This window comes from Carlito syrichta, unplaced genomic scaffold (genome assembly GCF_000164805.1).
Source record: "Carlito syrichta isolate Samal-C Ts95f unplaced genomic scaffold, Tarsius_syrichta-2.0.1 Scaffold270753, whole genome shotgun sequence".
Classification (NCBI taxonomy): domain Eukaryota; kingdom Metazoa; phylum Chordata; class Mammalia; order Primates; family Tarsiidae; genus Carlito; species Carlito syrichta.
Window position 1 is genome coordinate 119781 of NW_007214849.1, and position 3572 is coordinate 123352.

Consider the following 3572-nt stretch of genomic DNA (forward strand, 5'->3'; position numbering starts at 1 on the left):
ACTCACCTCGGCCTCCCAAAGGCGCGGGATTACAGGCTGAGCCACCGAGCCCGGCTAATCATTATCATTTTTAATGACTGTATAATAATCCCTCCATTGAGATATTAGACCATTTACTGAAGCATTCACTGAGTCTATGAGACCTTATTACATACTTCTTTGTGTCTTTCACAGCATCTGGTATTGTAAAATGCAAAGTAAATTCATTTAAAATGTCAGCTGAAATGAATTTATTGTCCATTCTCCCTAACACCTGAAATAATCCATTTCACTGTTTCTATCTCAATCTCTAGTGTAATTTTCTGGTTCTACCCCCTTAGCTTAGGCAGGTAGCAAAAGTATTCCAAGTACTTCTTATATAGGTTTATTTATTTTGATGGTTGATCTCATACATATTTAAACATGAGAAATCCCTTGAGGAAAGGCAATAAGATCCTGTACTATCTAGGATAAGCGAGACACGTGTCAGGCACTCAATAAATGTTCACTTACCTGTTAAATATTTTTTAAGCCACCTAAAGTTATAAAATGCCAAATTCCTGAGAAGGGGAATGCTGCTGCTCTAATACCATCACTTACGCCTATAAACTTTCAGCTCATGTAATGATTAGACTGATTAACAATGTATAATGAGTGTTCTGTGCTGTGCATGGAAGCATACAACAAGAGTAGCTGGTGACTTGCACAGTCTGAATGGCACTAAAAGACAAACAATATCTGCAAACAGAACTTCAAGATCTCGTGACAAAAGTTGACTCCTCTTCTTAGTCACTTAGCTTTGCATCACAGATAAAGAAAAGCAAAAGTCACAATATTAAAATCATGTGCATGTACATACACATTTGAGCACAAACTGGAATGGAAATAAATTGTTAAGATGGAAGGATACAGGAGAACTTTTTTCCTTTCTAGTCTTTGATTTGTTAGTATCATGTTAAAATGTATGACTAAGAAATTATTCCTGACAAATTCGCCATTGCAACTCTCGCTATTACTGAATTAGGGCCCAATGCTTAACATTTGAATAAGTGTCCCAAACTCACAGCCTAGCAAAAAGGTCTGACATAAAACTGTATGTGTAACTGTATCACTCTTATTTTTATGATAAATGTTAGTAAACCAACCAACCACCTTAAGACTTTTAAACACCACAGCACAATCAGACACACACAAAGAACTTAATGGTACACGGTTTCTGGAAAATTTCAATTTCTCCTCCAAGGATAGCTAATGTGACTCCAAATATCAGAGTCTATACAGTAAATCAATCATCACAGTAATCCATTCTCATTTCACCCTCCCTTGTGAAGACTCATGTATAAGGTTGCCTCCTGCATCAATAGGCTGTGACAGAAAACAATTAGGTTTTACTACTTGTCATAATTAATCCTTTTACTTAATACATTAATTCTCCTAGAAGTAATAACTGTTCAAAGTAATATTCTTTCCAAAATTACTGAAAAGGTTCCTGCAGTTCTCATGGGACAGAGAAAAAAAAATTACTGGAAAGGAATGGTTTTGTTTGAGCCTTTTTACACAAATTCTAGACACCCATTTCAAAGTCACTGGATTTAGAATTCCACTACACTGTACTCCATAATAATAACCTTTATGTTTATGTAAGTAACTATATCATGACAAAATGGAAAAAGAACCAATTCTAACTATCTGTGGTAAAAAAGAAGTCCGTGTGCATGTCAGGAAATATAAGTCTAGGTGAGAGAGGCCACCACTGATTGAAGGGGCAGTTTACCCCAAACAATGCACCTCTATTTATAGGGTAATGGAATCTGTGTAAACCTTAACTTTAAAATAAGTTCAACCCAAGGAACAGTTAACACCCATTCCACAGCTAAAATTCTTACTCTGTGCATTCTTCAAAACTCTGACACTGACAATTGACAGTCTTGTCAATGGCAATTTACAAGTAAAAAGGATAATAATGCCTCTAAAAATATATATAGCTGATGGGGAAAGGGAGAGGGGAAGAGGACAGGGCTCTCAATATCTGAGATGTCTTTTTGTGGTGGTTGGTTAGCTGCCTCTTTTGAGCACTGACATTTCCAAGTTTTTTGTGAAAGGGAAATTTTAAGAATGTGCTGAAACTATTCTTTCAGCATCAATCCCCAGATAAGTGGTGTTTCATTTGGCTTGCTTTTTTTTTTCTTTCAATCATTGTGATGGTAAACGTGACGTGAACTGAAATAAAGATGCCTGAATATTTAAAAACTGAGGCTTCTGAGCCGGGCTAGGAGGCTCAGCCTGTAATCCCAGCACTTTGGGAGGCTGAGGTGAGTGGATTGCCTGAGCCCGCGGGTTCAAGACCCGCCTGGGCAACTTGGCGAGACCTCATCTCTACATAAATCAGAAAATTAGCCGGGTGTGATAGCGCACACCTGTAGTTCCAGCTACTTGGAAGGCTGAAGTGGAAGGATCGCCGGAGCCCAGCAGGTCGAAGCTGCGGTGGCCGGGAGCATCCGCTGCACTCCAGTCTGGGTGACAGAGTGAGACTCCAACTCAAAAAAAAAAAAAACTGAGGCTTCTGAAAACTTTCAGAGTTGCATTTAGGCTATTTCATTTGGTCAGGGCAAGGAACTAGTGAGTCATAGACTGAAGACTCAACCTCCTATCAGTTGAGAACTTAAAGTAATTAAGCGCTTAGGGAAAAATTTACCTGACAGCCATAAGCAGACCTAGCAGGAACAGGAAGACAAACCAACTACAATAGATAACTCCAACAGAAGAAATAAACTAACTTCCCACAGAAGGACAAACCGACAAAGCATATGTCAACTGGTTGATCTGTACCTCTCAATATACACAAAAGCAAGTAAAGAGAAGGAAAACAACCTATAATTTCTGAAAAAAATTAAACACGTGATTTTGAAATAAGAAGCTGTAAAAACAGCTTAGAAAATGATCCTGGGTCTGGGGTGGTGGCTCACGCCTTGTGATCACAGTGCTTTGGGAAGCAGGGGCGGGAGGATTGCTTGAGCCCAGGAATTCAAGATCAGCCTGGGCAACATAGTGAGACCCCGTCTCTGCAGAAACAACAACAAAAAAATTAGATGGGAGTGGTGGCTCAAGCCTGTAGTCCCAGCTACGCAGGAGGCTGAGGCAAAAGGATCACCTGAGCCCAGGAGGTCAAGGCCACAGCGAGGGGTGACCGTGCCACTGCGGTCAGGCCAACAGAGTGAGACTCCGACTCGAAAGAAAGAAAGAAAGAAAGAAAGAAATTCTGATTAGTCGAGAGTCTCATCCATGGCCAAGTCCTCTCCTGGAACTACAAGAGTGATCCCAATAACTTGCCCTAGCATATAGCGTGTACTGAGATACGTGATCTCATTTAAAGGAGCGGGCCCAGCCGCTCGGCTTAGGGTCAAAGCCGAGACCCAGCCCACGTCCTCCCCACTCCCTCTTCCCGCCTCCCAAAGATGTAAAAGTCCTGGGTTGATCTGCTTTCCCCACGCTCCCCGCAGACTCAAGGGAAAGTCGGAAAGATACAATTTCACAAGAATCTTGGCACTTGCACTATTTACTGTTGAGAGATGACGAAGATGACTTCAAGCGAC

The 3572-nt window shown here is 40.8% G+C and overlaps 1 protein-coding gene across 1 annotated transcript in view; it reads right to left on the reverse strand.

Moving 5' to 3' along the window:
* LOC103254121 (kinesin-like protein KIF13B) overlaps positions 1–3572 on the reverse strand; it is a gene marked incomplete at its 3' end in the record, with an annotated part of 123883 nt that overhangs the window by 119379 nt on the left and 932 nt on the right. The window lies entirely within an intron of this gene.